The following is a 20,338-nucleotide window of genomic DNA, read 5'->3' as shown; positions in this document are numbered from 1 at the left end:
GCCATAACGTGCGATATTCTCCCGCATGACTTTAATGACAGTGTCTGAAGAGGTAGATGTTGTTATTTCGAGTTCAATCCATTTGGTATAGGAATCTACCATGAGCAAAATGTACTTATTCTCAATGGGACCAGCAAAGTCCGCATGCACACGATACCACGGTTTTTCTACCATCGGCCACGGGCTAAATTGTTTAGCAGGCATTTGTGCTTCTTCCTGGCATGCCTTGCATAATCTTACTTTTTCTTCAATGTGGGAATCCAAATTAGGCCACCAAATTGTTGATCGTGCTGTTGCTTTCATTTTGACAATTCCCTGATGACTACTATGCAGCTCATCCAGTAATCTCTCTTGATAGACGGCGGGAACAATGACACGATTGCTCCTCAATAAAATACCATGTACTCCCACTGGCGATGCGTCACATGCGAGATATAGTTGCTTATTGACATCATAATGTGCCAACATATTTGAAGACTTTAAGGCTTCTTTAGCCGCTTGGAAGGCTTGTATCTCAGATTCCGTCCATTTCCACTTGTTTTCCTTATGTAATAATTGATACAATGGTGCTAATCTGGTTGAATTGTTGGGAAGGAACCGTGCGTAGTAATTTAACATTCCTAAAAATGCTCGTAACTCTTCTACGTTGTTGGGTGCTGGAGCGTCTAAAATAGCGGCCATTTTTGCTGGTTGGGGATGTAGACCCTGTTCATCTAAGTAGTAGCCCAAAAATTCGACAGATTTCTCCAAGAAAACACATTTTTTCTTTTGTTAGTTTCAAGCCATTATCTTCCAAGATTGGCAGGACGTTATCGAGTATTTGTAAGTTCTCCTCAGCAGTTTTTCCACCCAATAGCAAATCGTCCTGGAAGGGCGTCGTTTTCGAGGCTCCCTTCAGTAGTGACTCGATTGTTCTTTGAAAAATCGCACACGCCGATGATATTCCATAAGGAAGGCGATTATATTGGTATAGGCCTTTGTGCGTATTAATGACCACTATCTTTCGGGACTCTTCATCCAATTCTATTTGACTGTAAGCTTCCTTCATATCAATTTTGGAAAAATATTTGCAACCGACTAGAGTTGAAAATATCTCTTCCGCCTTGGGCAATGGGTATGTGTCAACATCGATGACTTGATTTACCGTTGTTTTAAAATCGCCGCAGATACGTACATTGCCATTTCATTTCATGACTGGCACAATAGGTGAGGCAAATTCCGAGTGTGTTACACTTGTTATTATGCCATTTGATTCCAATCGCTCTAGTTCCTTCTCGATTTTGTCCTTTAGGGAATAAGGTATGGAACGAGCTTTACAGAATTTCGGAACGGCTCCGGGTTTCAAATTGAAACGAGCCTGGAATCCTTTTAAACAACCCAGACCGGGAGAAAATAACTCTTTATGTTGATGTAGAATGTTTTCTAGCTTGGCGTTTGATTCAACTTTATTGATTTCAATAGTTGATTGCGGCAATGGCAATATATTCAAATGGGAATAGATCCACGTTCTTCCACACAGATCAGTTCCTGTTCCTTGACTAATGGCTACTGGCAGTTCGCAAGTTTGGTTCTTATTCGTTACAGTGACAATCGCTTCTCCAATAATGTTAACAACAGGATGTCCCGTAAAGGAACTCAATTTAAAATTGAATGGTCGTAGAGGTCCTATGTTAGGAATTTTCTTTGCAGTGTTTTCTGTGATAATGGTTGCCACTGAGCCCGTATCTAGCTGCAAACTAACGCTACTTCCATTTACGCTGCATTCGACTGTGACTGCTGGTGGCAGCTGTTCATGACATTTCTTTCTTTCCGCTTTTTGCTCACATTGTTGGAGCACGCTGTTTGTTGTTGCCTCCTTATCTGTATTGATACTTGATTCCAAAACCTCATCGCTTGTAGGGTATTCATTTGCTCCTTCCCGTTCGTTCTGGACATAATAGATTATAAAAAAACGTCTTGGTTTGGACCAAGGCCGAAAAAACAAACGATATGTGTGAGGTTTATCATTTGACTGAAGTTTCAGATATTGCAATTGTTTTAGTTATTTTTATCCATTTAATCCTTAATCAGTATTAAATTCAATCAACTGATTTTACTGTTAATCGATCCATTCCCTCTAAATTAATTGAAAAAATTACATATCTACGCTTTTTCAAGAACAATTACATTTTCCGAAAACATTTTATCATGAAATTAATTATTTTGAAGGGAGTACGTATTGAGGTGTCAATATAGAATATTTGAAATATTCTACTGACTTTCTTAAAAGAGCAGGTGAACTTTGACATAATTCGAAAGGAAAATGTAAATATTTAATAGTGGATTCCAAACAAGGGTGTTGCACTAATTTATACATTTAATTTCGTATAACGAAATGCTACATTTCTATTGTCGCCTCTATGAAGAAAAGATTGCACTGCAATTTCCCTCTCCGTGCTTTAGAATTTCTTGGTCATAATTCAGTCTTCATTTGAAACGTCACCACCCCTTTCTACATTGTTGGCGCTACTTGTACACCGGTTACGTATTACGTGTAATCCTTTTAGTACGCATAAAGACCATTTCGGAAAACACACAGGGGCGAGGCCACCATTGGGGTATTCTCCCTCACACCAAGGGTCACCGCCAGACTGTGCCAAAGTTCACTACAGGCAAGAGGCTAGTCAAATCTCACTGCCTCTAGCGGTGCTTCTAGGCAAGAGAGAGAGAAGACCTCAATGGTGGTATCACCCCTGTGTTTTAATTATCTGTATGTAATTTCCAAAATGGTCCACTCACTTACAAATGTACACCGATTACACTGAGTTATCGGTCCTTCAGGCGCTAGCGAGTGTCAGGCCACAACCATAATCATTCATGTACACGAATGTTTTATAGTTTTAGGTTATTAATGTTGGCGGGCAAGTCCGGAGAGTCATGTACCGTTCACTAATGTGAAAAGGTCTCGAACTATATGATAATATTGGCTGAGTGTGTTGCGACGGCTCAGATGACCCATACACTGGAACCACTGGTGATTGTAAAACTGTATATATTGGGAATATGAAGGAATTGGGGGGGGGAGTTACATCAAAAGCGCATACATTAAAATAAAATAATAAATTTTTTGTGTGCTACAGAGTGCCACCTACTCAAAGAAACCACACACGATAAACGTTGATGCTTTGTCTTATGAGGACGACATTAGTTTATAAATAAGTTTGAGCAAAATAAGTTATTTATCATAATTTCTTGAACATCAGTCTTCTCAGAAACTTACTACAGATTTAAACTTTTTTGCTGCAAAGTTCAAAATTTGTCAAGCCAGCCTTAATTAAAACTATGACCGTCAATGTGCTTTCAAGTTAGTAATCATCGACACGAAATCCCTTCAAAATAATTAATTTCATGATAAAATGTTTTCGGAAAATGTAATTGTTCTTGAAAAAGCGTAGATATGTAATTTTTTCAATTAATTTAGAGGGAATGGATCGATTAACAGTAAAATCAGTTGATTGAATTTAATACTGATTAAGGATTAAATGGATAAAAATAACTAAAACAATTGCAATATCTGAAACTTCAGTCAAATGATAAACCTCACACATATCGTTTGTTTTTTCGGCCTTGGTCCAAACCAAGACGTTTTTTTATAATATCTGTCACTTCAGTCTTAATGTAATTAAAATTTGAATAATTTTATTTTTGCTTTACCGTCAAACATTTGGGGTTGATCTATTTCTAATTGCTTAAAGAAGTACTTAATTATCGTTAATTACATTTAACTTATATCCAATAACATTGATTTTGATATCCATATAATGTTGTACCATAAGTCTATTATGGGGACCTTACATAATAGACTTATGGTTGTACTTTATTTATGAAAGAAGTTTAAAAACGACGGTATTTGAAATATGGAAGAAAAATATTTGTTTCGTAACACTGTATACACATACAGTATTGTCGAGATCAGACAACAGCATTGAATGTTGCCAGATTAAATTGTTGCTGGTGATTTTACGAACTATGTTAATGATATATTAAAATTTAAATGGAAAAGTTACATTTTGACACATTCCTAACCCTAAAATTTTGTATTTGGAGCCTATTAAATGCATTATAGTGATAATGTAATTAATTTTAGTGTTAAATAGGAAAACGTTTAGGCTGAAAGAACTCGCGTAGTTTAATCTTATTTTCTTATTTCAGTTAAAGGTTATCTATAGTTACCCAAAAAACCTGTTGTTTTCGATTAATTTCACGTTAAATATGGTTATTAAGTTGAAATTAACGGCTTATCTTCTTTTATTAGTGTTATTGCAGTTTATTATACGAGTTTGAATAAGAAATTCTCCTAAATTGCAAACTTTAGAGGAGTGCCTGTTTGACTCTTGCGGAACAATCACTATTTTGCCCCAAAACTTTTAAATATCGCGCCTTTTCAATGGCTCTCTTTTAAAAATGGGAAAAATGCTTTTAAATGACAATTTAATTAATCGTAAGAATTCAACAGGAAAATGGAGGCTGGGTGAAAGATAAGTGTAGTTTTAATTTTAATTTGTTAGTCTAATTATAAGGTATCTATGAATTTACCCAAAACATTCGTGTTTTGGGCTAATTTCACATTAATTATAGTTAAGTTTAATTTAACGGCTTATCTTGTTTATCTAGCGTGGATTTTGTTTATAAAACAAGTTTCAATAAAATATTAACTTTAATTGCAATCACCCTAAAATTTTAATGTATGCGCTTCTGATGTATTTTAACGATCATTTAAATTAATTTGAAAGTGAAATAGGAAACTACTGTGGCTGTACGAAAAACTTGTGATGTTTTAATCTTAATTTGAGCGTGGTTCTCGTGAGAGTGGATTAAGCTTAAAATTTATTTGAATTTTTTACCCTAATTGCAATGTTTAGTGCAGTTTAATATTTTTTCCGCAAATTAATTTTTTAACCCAAAACTATTGAATTTCGCGGCAATTATTGTACTTTAAAATAGTTTAAATTAACTTAAGTGTCAAATAGAAAATATTCGACTTTACCAATGGCTCGGGTAGTTTTAATCAAAATTAAAGAGTTTATTTAAAAGTTATTTGAGCCTTTATCCAAAAAATGTATATTTTGGTTTAATTTCACGTTAATTATGTTTAATTAACGTAGGACTGTGTTTTGGCACTATACATTTAGTGTTATAAAATGAGTTTAAATGTATACTTCACCTTTTGCACAATATGCCTTTGGCATCGGTGCTAGGGCGTGAGCCCCGCCTCATCAACAATACTTCACCTTAATTGCAATTTTTAGTGGAGTTTTAGATTCTCATTTTACGCTAAAGTTTTGAATTTCGCGCCTATTAAGGTACTTTGAAGATAATTTAAATTAGCTTATGTGTGGGGCTTTACCAACGGCTTGGGTAGATACAATCTTAATCAAGAACATCATTTAAGAGTTATCTGAGTTTTCATCCAAAAAAATGTATATTTTAGTTTAATTTTACCTTAATTACAGTTAATTACGTTGAAATTAACTTGTCGTCAGTGCTCATTAAGCTTATAAAATGTCTTTTAAAAAATAATTCACCTTAACTCTAATGTTTAGAGGAGTTTTTGATTATTTCCAACAAATTGCGTTAAATTTTTATCATATCCTGAGCTAGGTTTGTGGTAACATAAAGATTATCTATACAATATGTTAATGAATGATGTTATTCTATAGTTTAGCTTTAATATCAGTAATTAAATCAAATACCTTTACAATTCATAGCAATTTAAACCAATAAACAAACGGCAATGTGGACTGTGGAAATAGAAAACAACGTAACCCTCCGTTTCTAACGTGGTTAGGTTGAGAGAATCTGGGTTGTAAACATGAAAATTATTTGACTAATTAAATTATATAACGACACTGTCCTCCTGGATTAACCAGCACAACTGTTTCTTATGAATTAAACAATCCACTGTTAGTAACAAGTAGTTTATAAAATGATAACGTAACATCACTGTATGACTGATTCAATAGGATCAAAATTGTTTTAACGAATAATCTGGTCCTCTACATTGGTTTAGTTTCAGGAATTATACCACACACATTGACAATTAGTAGCATTTTAGTGAGATTAACAAATAATGAAACCGTTTATACCAGTCCTCAAATGAGAATGTTGACTTAACAGCGCTAACATTAACACCACTCTTTTAACTGCCGAAGGGAAAACAAATTGGAAATTTTGTCATCTTTCCTGTAATATTTTGAAGTCGAATTCTTCACAGGGTGAAAACACTACCGTTGATTTCTAAACCATAATAATTTGGATATATATGCCATTTTTTACTGTCATAGATACAGTATTAAGTTACAAGAAGCGTAAAACCTTGGCCCTAGGGTTGGGATTTGTAGCATGAATCGAAGCAGACTACGTATTTTGTAATTCCAAACAGAGCTGGAAATTAGCTTTCTTATAATCTTTAAAAGGAAAGACACTATAAACACTATAAACACTATATAACATAGAGTAACTAAAATACAACTTAAGCCTTGGCCGTAAAGAACGTCGAAAAGCTTACTTTAAATGATATAAAAACCTCTATTAACCGTAATTATTTACCTGAATTACTTTTCTAGACGAAAATTCGACCTGATAACGACGTATTTCTTATTAAGGGTGCTACAGTTAATTAGAAAATACATATAAAGGTGCTCAAGCTCGGACGAAATACAAAAGTAATTTGCTGGAGTCTACTGCTAAGAAATTAGGAAAATCAGCAAGTAAGCCAACATTTACAATTAGTCAACGTAACTTGTTAGCACCCACAAACCTAGGACCTTCTAGTTGTCAACGAGAACGAAATGAAGAAAATAGGTTTAAGCGCGCTATAAGGTTAGGCTGACATCTGACCCAAAAGTAATTTTTTGACTTACTATCTTAATTAGTTAAATTACAAAAATTAGAATTCATTAATTAAAAATCGAAACCCGTAAGTTTCCCGTTTAATAAATGCTTGTTAATTTAGAAGTATTCCGAAAACTAACTTCGCTATACTTTTTCCGTATGGCCTATGACCATTTCGTTAAAAAACGAAAATTTTTTAATGCTTTTTCTATGGGACGCTAACCCTAAAAGGTGTGACTTTTTCTTTAACATTACGGAAGGGTGTCATGTCATATCTACAAGGGCCTACCGGCCCTGTAGAATAGGAGACTACTCCGCCATGTTTGATTGACAACCACGTTCCCTTTCTTGACTGATGTCGCGTGGAGGCAAATGTTTTTCATTTAGATTCTGTTGATCTTTATTGTCTATGCTGTTAATTCGTGACGCTCTCTGTTGCTCTGGTCTTCTGGTATGTCCATACTGTTTCTTGAGACAGGCTCTTTCTAAATGACCTTGTGTCTGACAATAATTGCATATTGAATTGATGTGGGAACATTTATATTCGACGTGGCCAAACTTGTTGCATCTAATACAAGGCCGTTGGACATTATTTCTATAGTTCCAGGACACAGGGTATCGCTGTCCCTGGTGCTGGAAGTTCCTCGTGCTCGTGCTACTTGACTGGGACTGATGTCCTTGATAATTGCGGCTATAAGATGGTTGACTGCTTGATGATCGTAAGGGTTGATTAGTTCCTTGACTCCTATATGTTGATTGCGATCGACCTCTGCTATTGTCTCGATTTGATTGATGTGTAAAAGACGTGGGAGGTCTTGATTTGACAAACGAACGCTTAGCCGTAGACAGCATGTTTATTGATTCTTTTGATTCTTGCACTTGTCCTTTCAACTCTCTTTGATTACGCATGGCTGCCTCTATGGTCGTTAATATTTCCACCGCTCGAACATATGTTAAATTCGGTTCCGAAAATAAACGTTGCTGCATGCTATCATTGTTTATACCACAAAATAGTCTGTCTTTCAACCTATCCTCTAAATTTTGACCGAATTGGCAATGCTCACTCAATCGTTTAAGTTCTGCTATGTACTCCGATACAGTCTCTTCGGGTCTTTTCTTTCGTGAATCAAACTTGTTACGCTCTACCGCTATGGCAGGTTTGGGTGTGAAATGCGCAGTTAAGGTGCCAATTAATTCATCGTAACTCTTCGTCGTTGGCTTGTCAGGACTTAATAAGTTTCGCAATAAAGCATATGTTTTAGAACTCAGCACCGTTAGTAAAACAGCTCTCTTTTTATTATCGGAAGTGATCTCATTGGCTTCAAAATATTGATCCAACCTTTCTGAGTATAGAGTCCATGATTCCGCCTGATCATCGAAGATTTCGCAGCGACCGAATGTGCCGACTACTTGCGTTTGGTTTGGTGGAGTCGCCATTAGAGCGTCGATAGACTGGGCTGATAACAATCCGAGTTCGCTTCACTTGCTTGATGCCGATTATTTGATTTATTTGATTATAAAAGATCCGTAATAATAAATATCTCCCCTATCCCATCTCCGTCGCCATTTTTGTTATGTCCTTATGTAGAAATAATAACGATTGAAGTTATACTTATAAAAATATTCTAGGAGAGCGATAGCTCTCTTAGATAAGACTTCATACTTTAATGTATAAGGATGGTTTTTTGATTGGTTATAACCTTTTTTGTATCGTATTAACTGCTTTGAAAAAATTCCACAGAACTACAATTCGAGCCCTCAATATGTGGTTAAAATTTCAAAAAGATCCACTCATTAGTTTATTTTATAAAAAATAAAGTTGCTAAGGGTGGTTTTCATTTGCATAAATTTGTCAGTGTTTTTGGTGAAAAAGTTAAATTTTCCCATAGAAATAACATGGAGTTTTTTTCAAATTTAGCCATTTTGTGGCCACCTTTTTGACATGAAATATTCGTTTGTTACGTTTGGGAACGGTTTGATATGAAAATTTAAACCTTTTTCTAGGACCATTTTTAAGGTTTTTGCGAAAAATTAATTTTAAGTATGTTTAATTTTAAATTTTAAAAACTACCCCAATCTGCGATATTTAGCATGGATACGCTGTTTTATTGGTAAATATCAGCGCGACCAATATTGGCCTTTTTCTACGTATAGTTGCGTCATAATAATCCGATAGTTTTTTCTTAATGCCTTTTGGTTGAAATGGCCTATCGATAGTGAGATAAGACTGCTTTAACGATTACAGGTAATTAAGCTAGATTAACGATTACAGGTAATTAAGCTAGATTAACGCTTACAGGTAATTAAGCTAAATTAACGCTTACAGGTAATTAAGCTAAATTAACGCTTACAGGTAATTAAGCTAGATTACCGGTGGCGGGTAATTAAGCTAGATTACCGTTGGCGCCTAATTAAGCTATATTACCGTTGGCGCCTAATTAAGCTAGATTACCGTTGGCGCCTAATTAAGCTAGATTACCGTTGGCGCCTAATTAAGCTAGATTACCGTTGGCGCCAAATTAATCTAGATTACCGTTGGCGCCAAATTAAGCTAGATTACCGTTGGCGCCTAATTAAGCTACATTACCGTTGGCGCCTAATTAAGCTAGATTACCGTTGGCGCCTAATTAAGCTAGATTACCGTTGGCGCCTAATTAAGCTAGATTACCGTTGGCGGGTAATTAAGCTAGATTACCGTTGGCGCCTAATTAAGCTAGATTACCGTTGGCGGGTAATTAAGTTAGATTCTGTAATAGATAATTGGTCAGTTCAAAAGCTTTAACTAATGTAAGTGCAACGTTTTCTCTCCGAAGGTTTCTAAACTATTTTAATTAATATTAAGACTGAAGTAACAGATATTAATAAAAACTGTCTTTGTAGACAAAGACGGGAAAAAGTAAGAGATAAGTGTAGAAAATTAAATGCCTGAAGTAACAGATATTAAATTTGCACTTTTGAACACATGATTATAAAACATCAATTATTTGAAAAAATTCTTATCTTAGTTTTTTTCACCAAAATTTCATATGCGGAAAAATTTTTTAACATTATTTACCCTAGTATTTTGCTCCCAATATTAGCTCTAGAAAAAGGCTTCTTCAAGAATTTTTTAAAGGATACTAGCTTGATACTACGTTTTACCAGGGAGGAGAGACTGGCATGGTCTTTAAGAAGGTTCAAATACTTTCATATCTGAAAAAATTGAGATTTACGAGTTTAATTTTTATATTTTTAAATGAGAAATATTGCGAAGCGGAAAGTAACATAGGCAGTTTTATTGTGATGTTGATATTAGTGTCGAAAAGATTTGTAGATTGATCGTGATCTTTAGAGAGCTATATATTACGTCAATTTTTGAAACTTGGAAAACTTTGAAATTAACGAACACTTCTTGTTTTAATACGGTTTTTACTTTATCAGCTATTAACCGTTTTCTGTTCATTTTATTCTCCTTATATTGCTCAACCTGATTGGAATATTTGAGAGAAAAATGGAAAACGCCTATTATTTTTAAAATGATATATATGTGTCATATTAAAATATTTTTACTTAAGTAATTTTGGTGAAAAAAACTAAGATAAGAATTTTTTCAAATAATTGATGTTTTATAATCATGTGTTCAAAAGTGCAAATTTAATATCTGTTACTTCAGGCATTTAATTTTCTACACTTATCTCTTACTTTTTCCCGTCTTTGTCTACAAAGACAGTTTTTATTATCGTTTAATGAGACGGGAAGATTTTACATTCGTTCTGCTCTGTGCAGGTTTTTGGCGCGAACTGAGGGGCTACGCCCCAGACTATTTCTTTAGGGGTTTCTAGAAGTTACAAGTATTTATATAGTGGTTTTTCTTGTTTCAAGTATATCTTTAGTGAGTGGGAGAATGGAAGACTATTTTGTACATTATATATATATGCGATTGATTAGATATTAGATATAACAATAGTGATGTCATCAAACGGGCGAACAAACTCGAATATATATCGAATATAATCGAATAATATATCGAAACTGAGTTTTCGTGATTTTTCAATGGATTTTAAAAATAAAAACTTTGGTTCAATTATATTAAAAACTTGATATTTTGAAATTAGAGTGTAGATTTAATTTTAGAACTAGGATAGGTTAAGATTATATTTGGGTATGCTTAGATTATTGCTGGTTTTCACCAGAGATAGATGTAATTTTGGAAGCAGGAATGGAGAACAGAGTAATCTGCGCGCGTCAAAGTCCTGGCCCCCTTCCCCGCTAACCGTTCTCCATTCCTACTTCTAAAATTAAATCTCTCCCTGATAATAAAAAAGTATATACAGGGTTCGTACAAAAATTATGGAACGAATTTCCCTGCCTTTTCGAGGTTTTCCCTGACTAAATTCCACAAATTTCCCTGACCATTTGCAATTACGTACATGGCAAACATATATGAAAGCCATTCTAAATTCACTCGAATCATTTTCGCAGGAGTTCTTGTTGCCTGGTCAAATCTCAGACAACACATTTTCTGGTCGCTTTTATACTGCGGTATCCAGACTTAAAATTTCCCTCCAACATATTTTTCCTTGTCCTTTCCCTGACTTTTAGGCCCATTTCCAATTTCCATGACTTTTTCAGGATTTCCAGGTCATGTACGAACCCTTGATATAGATATAAAAACCAAAAGTACACTTCGTTGAAACTTGCAGTTGCCGTGTAATATGAGAAGTCCCGCCTCCTTTATCCCAGAATACACCCTTTCGACGAGTCTATGAGGGAAAGGCGCGGGGGTTAAACTCTGCCTTTCATCTCGCTTTTTAGCGCCTGCGCTGTAGGCGTTTTGGATCTGAGAGTACGCAAACACGGCACTGGAGCAACCCTCTTGTATCTCCCGATACTAAGGGTTGCCTAGCCCCCTTTCCCGTCGAAAGGGTGTATAGTGTCAACTCCTATGCGTTTGAATACCTTCCCGATCGTAGCACATAGAACAAGTTCAGCTAGCTAATTGGACCAAGTCATCTTGCGACTTAATGCCACTTATCTAACGCCTTTACAATGCATAGAGGGAATAGGCTCATAAAGTAGCGGATGCTAGCTCTAGTACCAAAAATTAACGTTTGCATCGCCAGCATCTATAAAACCTATGACGTCAAGAAGCTCTTCCCTGTTTGGTTATTTGCTGTAGGTGGTTGATCTGAGCCTGCGGAGGGTAGTTTACTTCTCAGTTTACATGTCGTCCACAGCCAAAAGCAGGGAATTGTTAAATGAAGTTTACTTTTTGTTTTTATATCTATACACTTTTGATAATAATAAAATATGGGTGAAATCTCAGGCCACCTAACCGGGCATGGACAGGCAAAGCCATGTTAACCCCGCGTTAACAAATGGTAATGCGTAGCACGCGCTCTCACGCCAAGGTCTGTATACCGCTTCGCATTTTTGCGGTCGGTAGACGCCCTCACGCGTCTACCGACCGCAAAATTTATCGCCAAATATCCCGTAAAGAAAAATTCCTGTGTAATGGTTCGGGATATTTTTTAGCCAAGGCTTAATTGTTAAACAGACTTTATAAACAATACCAGAGTGATATTTATAAAAACTAACTTGATAGATCGTTTATGAATCTTTAATGAGAGACAGGCTAAATAATTTAGTCAGATTTTCTCTACCCCTCAAAAAACAAAATGGCGCGGATTTTATTTACTAGGGTTTGGTGAAAAACTTCCAACATCCGCCGCCACACAGCGCTAGTGTCAGGCGTTACTCTAAGCAAACCTAGCTCCCTATTCAGTTGCCTGTCCATGGGTTAGGTGGTCAGAGGTTGAAGGTTTGCTTTTTATAGATGCGTTGGAAACTCTTATTGGAAATGCTACCATATTTCGTCAAGAAGGAATTTTTGATTTCAACATTTTCAATCATAAAACGGTTTGTTTAACTGATCCAGAGCTAATAAAGGTAATTGCCCTTTCAAGTGTGGCAACAAATTTGCGACTGACCCCGGCGCTAACTGCCGCCGAATCTACCACTTATTTCTAGGTTGTCCTTAGCAATAGCAAAGAAATCAAGAAAACCAACCATTACAAGTTATTTCACATATTTTTAGGAAATGGCTTAATAGCGAGGTAAGACCGTAAGAGTTAAAATAATTATTACGATTTTTCTGATTGCGATGTCGAGTGGTCCGACATGCCCTAAAACGCGTGCGGGATTTCGCGATTTCGCCAAAGATTTCGTGATTTCTTCTTGATTTCACAATTTTGCCAAAGATTTCGGAATTTCCTCTTTAATTTCCTAATTTCTTCAAAGATTTTGACGATTTCTTCTTTGATTTCGCGATTTCTCCAGAGATTTCGTGATTTCTTCGTAGATTTCGCGATTTCACCAGAGATTTCGTGATTTCTTCGTAGATTTCGCGATTTCACCAGAGATTTCGCGATTTCACCAGAGATTTCGTGATTTCTTCGTGGATTTCACGATTTCTCCAGAGATTTTGTGATTTCTTCGTGGATTTCGCGATTTCTCCAGAGATTTCGTGATCTCTTCCTGGACTTCGTGATTTCTTCCTGGATTTCGCGATTTTGCCAAAGATTTTGGAATTTCTTCTTTAATTTCGTAATTTCTTCAAAGATTTTGGGGATTTCTTCTTTGATTTCGCCATTTCTCCAGAGATTTCGTGATTTCTTCCTGGATTTCGCGATTTTGCCAAAGATTTCGGAATTTCCTCTTTAATTTCGTAATTTCTTCAAAGATTTTGGGGATTTCTTCTTTGATTACGCGATTTCGCCAGAGATTTCGTGATTTTGAGTGAACGATTTCGCGAGAAAAGTACGGGATTTCGTGTAAATATCGGGTGCCTCGCTATAGACTCAAAAAATAAATGTAATTGTCGAATTTTCAGCAATGGAAACCTTTGGAAGAAACAGAGGAAATTGCTGAATCCGATGTTTCATCTCCGGTGCATCAAGGAGTTCGTTCCTATGATGAACAAACACGTGAAAAAGATGATCTCTCAATTTCAAGAAGACCTTACGAAATCAGATTCCAAGATTTTAGATATATCGGAGTCAATCGAGAAGTACACGTTCTACATAATTGCGGGTAAATTAAGAATCTGCATATGATGTGCACAAATCTGCTCTTTGACATCAACCGGAGAATCCGCAATCTCTCTAGGCCCGTGCCTGCCTATTGCGAAGCGAGAATTCTTTTTCAAATAATTTAGTTCGCCGCGTTTTCTCACTCGGTGGCGCTTTAAGTACCGTAAAGTAAAAACAAGTTCAGCCTCGTGACCCCGTCGACTGCTACAATATTATGGCAAGGCGTAGACGTAGAGCAGTGAAGCCGAGGTCGCGGATAGTAAGTAAACGTTTTAGAAAATTTACGAACATCTTTATTAAACAATCATGCTGAAGAAGTTAACGATAAAAAACAAAAGGTTAAAAACTAAAACGTTATGAAGGTGCAAAAAAAATTACTCCTATGGTATAATAAAACTAAATTCAAGAAGTTTTGTTTTATTAGAAATAACAATGCTAAAATCTCATAATTAATTTTGTTGTCCACACAATCAAACCAAAAGATTCAATAAAAAATAAATAGCCCCTAAAACAATTACGTTAATTCAAAGGTGAAACCTTTCTTATTCATAAAATTTTTATGATTGGCCCCTAAAATTTGAACGATAATTTATAGAAGACCCCTGTTGCAACGGTAATAAAAAGCGCCATCTAGTACACATATTGGGTGAAAATATTTCCTCTATGAAACTGGATATTTCCCCACATAAAAATCGACACGCACGGGCCTAGAGTCCTATATAGATTGCGGACGCGTGAACTCATTGCAGTACAATTTAGGAGTATTTCAGTTATACCGTTTGAAGATTGAACCGTGAATCCCCGTGATAAGCCGCTAAAGGAATAATTTAATCTTACGTTTCCATTAAGTACCATAATTACCCCTGATAAGTAAAACACACTAATGTAACCAGCATGTTCATCCAAAAACCATTGTAGCCATTTGAAACTGTAAATCGTCTGCCGAAGCTCATATTCAGACCTCCTCTAAAGATATCAGGGCCGCAAAAAAGAAATATTTCTTATAGGACATATTTCCAGTGATCCTCGCTTTGACTCCAAAATTTATGGGACATTGTCCACTGGAGTGTACAAAATTAGTGTCGCATCTTCATACTCAAGCTATCAAAACTTCGTAAAACCTTACTGGTCAAATGTCCAGTGACCCCCTTAGTTTTTAAAAAATTATGGGACATTTTTAAATTTTATTGGAACATGTCCAGTGTCAAGCGCTTACTTCCGGCCCTGCTGGGAAATATCTCCCATTGGCTAAGAAAAGCTGGGACGCGAATTATACTAGGGTTTGGTGAAAAACTTCTTACATCGGCCGCCACAGCGCTAGTGTCAGGCGTTGCTCTAAGCAAACCTAGCTCCCTATTCAGTTGCCTGCCCATGGGTTAGGTGGTCTGAGGTTCAATGGTCGTGTTTTACTTATCAGGGGTAATTATGGTACATATGGTATTGGTAACTATAGACAAAAGCGCAGTTCACAATTTCTCAGTTCCTAAAACGAACTATGCTAGGTTAAGATTATGGCTGGTTTTCACCAGGGATAGATGTAATTTTAGAAGCAGGAATGGAGAACAGAGTAATCTGGGCGCGCGTCAAAGTCCCAGACCCCCTTCCCCACGACGGGAGGGGGGGATGAAAGAAGAGGCGGGTCATAGCGTCAGAGGTAAAAAGGAATAACGTATTTTTCGCAGTCCCCGCCAGCAACGTCATCAAAACGTAGTTTTAGTGAGCCAATAAGATAATTGAAAATTTTCGTTACGTGTTGGAGGGAGGGGATCTAAACTGGGCTACGAGTCGGACTGAAGTAAATACTAACCGTTCTCCAATCCTACTTCTAAAATTACATCTATCCCTGTTTTCACTTATGCCCAGAATTTCTCGAGATTTACTCAACATGTTTGTATACGTCTTTAGTTCTTAAATTGAAATCAACGCCAATTTCATTTTCACATAGACGCAGTTTTTGATTATGAATCTGAAAATGAAGAGATTTTACAAGATGGATTTTTCGAACCTGCTAAAAGGTAAAAACACGGATAATCTTCTTTCTGTCCAAACAATATTACTTTTTTTAAAAAAACGTTTTATTAAGATAAATGTTTAAAATATTGGGCTATCGGAAACTGTTTTACAATTATTAGTTAAATCTCAGAGCACCTAACCCATGGACATCAGGCAAAGCCATGTTAAACCCGCTTTAACAAATGGCAATGCGTAGCACGCGCCCTCACGCGTCTGCCGACCGCAATTTATCGCCAAATGTCCCGTAAAGAAAAATTCCTCTGTAATGGTTCGGGATATTTTTAGCTAAGGCTTAACGTTTACAGACTTTATTAACAATTAATACCAGAATTATATTTACAAAACCTAACTTGAAAGATCGTTTATGAATCTTTAAAGTGTTAGAGTCACCAAAAATCGCTATTTTTAAAACTAAAAGGTTTTAATCTCATCTGAAAGATCAAATCTTTCTGATTCAGAATATCTATTTATATAATGCATTATAATTTTCCAAATATTATTAAAACCCCGGCTTTCGGAACCTACTCGCAGAATTTTTTCAAACTATTTTGACAGTTGAATAATCCATATACCCCTGGTGACGTCACGATTCGAGCTCGCGTGAGCACGTGGCACGCGCGACTCCGCAAGTCCTATTTTTTTATTGATAGGTGGTGCTTTCAAAGTGATCGAATTTGACGCGCGCGCGATGTTTAAAAACTAGGCTTAGCTCTCGTAATGAAATCTGTCTCACGCTGGTCAACCTCTTATGACGTCACCAGGGGTATATTTATAATTTCGTCTTAATGAGGTATGTGAAATATCAATTTTCTTTTTCATATTACAAAATGAATAAATTTCTTTAAGACTTTTTACCTTGGATCTACTGTTATTATAACCCAATTGATGTTTTAAAACGAAAATTAGCCACTTTTCAAAAAACGTTGCACTAACACTTTAATGAGAGAGAGAGACTAGAATAAATAAATAATGAAATTCAACTCACTTTTATAATTTAGTCAGTTTTTCTGCCCATATCGGTGACCGGAGACCTCTACTCCTCAAAAAAACAAAATGGCGCCAATTTTATTTACTAGGGTTTGGTGGAAAAACTTCCAACATCTGCCGCCACAGCGCTAGTGTCAGGCGCTCCTCTAAGCAGACCTATCTCCCTATTCGGTTGCCTGTCCATGGGTTATATGGTCTGAGGTTAAATAAATCCCATAATAGGTTTATGTTTCAGACGAGGGGTCCGACATTCCCAAAAAAGTGTGCGGGATTTTGCGATTTCGCCAAAGATTTCATGATTTAACCAAAGATTTCGTGATTTCATGATTTCGCAAAGATTTCGTGATTTCTTCCTGGATTTAGCGATTTAGCCAAAGATTTCGGGATTTCATCTTTGATTTCGCGATTTAGCAAAGATTTCGTGATTTCTTACTTGATTTCACGATTTTGCCATGGATTTTGGAATTTATTCTTTGATTTCGTAATTTTGTGTGAAAGATTTCGTGATTTTGTGTGAAAGATTTCGTGTAAATGTCGGACCCTTCGGTTTCAGGGCTCTACCAAAACGCGCCTGCTTCATAATTAACAGAAAATATTCATTAATATCAAAAGTATATAGAAATAAAAATTAAAAGTACACCTTGTTGAAACTTGCTTACGCCATGTAATATGAGAAGCCCTCCTTTATCCCAGAATTGTGTCGACCCCCCCCCCTCTGCGTATGATTGATTACCATCCAGACCGTGGCAAATTGAACAAGAAGTGATAAGGCGCATAAAGTAACAGATGTTAGTTCTAGTACCAAAAATTAACATTTGGATCGCCAGTATCATGTACTAGTTTCTATAAAATTATGACGTCAAGCCGCTCTTCCCTGATTGGTTAATTCGTGTAGGGGGTTGAGAGGAGGGTAGTTTGCTTATCAGTTTACATATCGTCTACAGCCATGGAATTTTTAAAGAAGTGTACTTTTTAGCCACATCGTAGTATACGATAGGCTCTTAGTTTGACCCGAGCCGTATAGTAGTTGTACTAGTAGTAGTGGCCCGGGTTGTCGCTTTCGTTATCGTTAGATTTTAGCTTAAAAGAACTCCATAGTACTTCAACCCACCCATAAGGGTAACTGGGCTCGGTTAGAGATTTTATTTTAATTAAAATATTTTCTAGGTCGCAGCCGGGACTCAAACCCGGGTCGCTCGCACAGCAGTAAGACACTCTACCAGGGCTTGACAGATATATGGAGTTTTCTTCCTTTAATTTATCTCTAAAGGGTCGGGAATGTGGGAGGCGCTATTCATTTGTGGGGTCTGAATTTGTGTCTTTTGGTCTTTATATTTCTTTTTATTTATGTGCTAATTAAATAGATAACGATGTGGCTACTATTAAGGCCCAGCCCTTGGGCCATCTTGTTTTTATATATCTATATACTTTTGTTAATATTAGATGCGAAGAAAGTATTGGTTACCGTTTAGTTCGACCATGGTTGCAATCGGACAACATATACAAAATGACAACTAAGGGAAAGGAAACCGTTAATGCAGCTAAAATCTTAGAAGAGACGTTACAAGTAAGTAGACCAGAGCCTCCACAATCTATCTAGGCCCGTGCGTGTCGATTTTTTTTGTTGGGAAATATCCGGTTTTATAGAGGAAATATTTTCACCCTATATGTCTACTAGATGGCGCTTTTATTACCTTTGCGACAGGGGTCTTCCATAAATTATCGTTGATATTTTAGGGGCAATTATAAAAAAAAATTACGAAAGAGAAAGGTTTTACCCTTAAATTAGTGGCTATTCACTTTTTATTGAATCTTTTGGTTAGATTGTACGGATAACAACAAAATTAATTATGAGATTTTAACATTGCTATTTAATAAAACCAAACTTCTTTATGCTGCTAATTCACAGTTTTATTATACCGCTAGCAGTTACCCGCAACGTCGCTCGCGCGTAATAAGAACCTCCATCAAAATGACACAAAGAATGGGTAGATTTTACGGATTACCAATATTTTTTTGTAGCACCCTAAGAGCAAAGGCACTCGGCGTTGCCCGTCAGCCCGTCGGGACGATTTTTATTACTTTTCACGCGGACATTATTCCATAAAGAAGTGTTTTTAAGTTTTTGGCCGCCATCTAAAAAGATGGCAACAAATCGAACCCGAAAGACCATTCAGCCCGTCTATAGGTTAAAGGAAACCAGTGAACTAAATATTTGTGAAATCGGTTGAAACGCACGGACTTTGCTGCATAGAGAAGATTTTTTACATTTCTGGGCGCCATTTTTTAAGATGGCAGCGGATTGGAAAAATCTTTCTTGGTACGCGCCTACTACTTATGAGTAACATTCCTGCAAATTTACAGCCTTCTAGGGCAAGCGGTTTGGGCTGGGCGTTGATTATCAGTCAGCCAGTCAGTCAGGACTTTGATTTATATAGATATAGAGGAATTTTTTTAAACCTTCATAACCTTTCAGTTTTTTAAATTTTAATCTTTTTTTATCGAATAATTATTTGGCATGATTGTTTATTAAAGGTCTTCGGAATCCGCAACCTCGGCTTCACTGCTCTACCTCTAAGCCTTGGCCTAATATTGTAGCAGTCGACGGGGTCACGAGGCTGAACTTTTTATTTTACGGTACGGACAGATTTAATTTTAGAAGTAGGAATGGAGAACAGAGTAATCTGGGCGCGCGTCGAAGTCCCGGACCCCCTTCCCCACGACGGGGGGGGGGGGGGTATGAAAGAAGAGGTGGGTCATAGCGACAGAAGTAAAAATGAATTACGTATCTTCCGCCGTCCCCGTCAGCAACGTCATCAAAACGTAGTTTAAGTGAGCCAATAAGATAATTTAAACTCTTCGTTACGTGTTGGAGGTAGGGACTCTATACTGGGCTATGAGTAGGACTAAAGTAAATAATGACCGTTCTCCATTCCTACTTCTAAAATTAAATCTATCCCTGACCGTACTAAAAGCTAGAAAACACAGCTAAGTAAATAAGTTAAAAAAAGTTCTCGCTTCGCGATACGCACGGGCCTAGATAGATTGTGGAGGCTCCGAGCATAGCCCACTTGATCACGCTGGCTGCACGCGCTATAGAAGCCCGCTCAATCGACCCTAAAAATGAGAATAACATAGGTTCGGTCTAAAATTCAAACCCGTCTGGTTTTAACATGGGCCTCTATGGGAGAGGACCAGTTTTTTCAACGTTTTTGACAATATTAGTGCATCTACTGGTTCAAATCTCTTGAATTTTTAATGAGACGTGTATTGAAAGGTTTGATATTATCCTGTAAAATTTAAAGTCTTCAGCTATAATAGTTTTTTTTATAAAAAATAAAAATCATCACATAGTAGAGAAATTGAAGGGGCAAAATTCACTACTATGTGATGAT

General features: G+C 36.5%; 1 long non-coding RNA gene across 2 annotated transcripts; it reads right to left on the bottom strand.

Annotated features, from left to right (window-relative positions):
- Positions 1-2,290: 2,290 nt before the first annotated feature.
- Positions 2,291-7,028, bottom strand: LOC149661079 (uncharacterized). Of its 2 annotated transcripts, none has more exons than XR_016368779.1 (3): positions 6,589-7,028; positions 5,271-6,446; positions 2,291-5,203 (listed from the first exon to the last, which is right to left on the bottom strand). It is a non-coding gene; the product is annotated as an uncharacterized LOC149661079 (long non-coding RNA). The 2 variants fall into 2 exon arrangements; XR_016368780.1 differs by having other exon boundaries at positions 5,271-6,423.
- Positions 7,029-20,338: the final 13,310 nt, after the last annotated feature.

Source organism: Phalangium opilio, unplaced genomic scaffold (genome assembly GCF_054372755.1).
Source record: "Phalangium opilio isolate 3A_F unplaced genomic scaffold, DU_Popi_V2 ptg000070l_1, whole genome shotgun sequence".
Taxonomy (NCBI): domain Eukaryota; kingdom Metazoa; phylum Arthropoda; class Arachnida; order Opiliones; family Phalangiidae; genus Phalangium; species Phalangium opilio.
The sequence above is the reverse complement of the archived record's forward strand: the minus strand, read 5'-3'. Positions and strand labels throughout refer to the sequence as shown.